This window comes from Fukomys damarensis, unplaced genomic scaffold, assembly GCF_012274545.1.
Source record: "Fukomys damarensis isolate Sample0158 unplaced genomic scaffold, DMR_v1.0_HiC HiC_scaffold_5, whole genome shotgun sequence".
Classification (NCBI taxonomy): domain Eukaryota; kingdom Metazoa; phylum Chordata; class Mammalia; order Rodentia; family Bathyergidae; genus Fukomys; species Fukomys damarensis.
In genome coordinates this window covers 19808699-19809229 of record NW_022900917.1, presented here as the reverse complement: position 1 = coordinate 19809229, position 531 = coordinate 19808699, and positions in this window count along the sequence as shown.

The window sequence follows — 531 nt, the reverse complement described above, 5'->3', positions numbered from 1 at the left end:
CCTCTTCCTCTTCCTCTCCTTCTCCTTCTCCTTTTCCTTCTTCTCCTTCTTCTGCCCCTTCCCCAGCCACTTCTCCTCCTCCTCCTCCTCCTCGTCCTCCTTCTTCTTCTTTTTGTGGTACTGGGGATCTAACTCAGGACCTTGTACTTTCCAGGCAGGCAAGGTGCCACTAAGCTAAATCCCTGGCCCTTGTTCTGTATTTTTTTGACACATCTGATAAAAATGAAATTGGCTCTAGGTTTAGAGCTGTGTTTCTTCATAAAGAATGTAAATAGAGGTATAGATATTTCTCTGTTAATTAATTTTCTATTCAGGCCAATGCAAGTCCCAACATCATTTGTTAAACATGCACCATGGGGCTGGGGATTTAGCTCAGTGGTCTGCCACCTGCCTTGTGGGAGCAAGGACCTGAGTTCAATGCCTGGTACCCTCCCCCCAAAAAAACCATGCACCATGAGTACCCGAGGAGCAATGTTATGTTATGTTTTTTTTTTTTTTTTTTTTTTTTTTTATAATGTTGTCTTCTTTTTG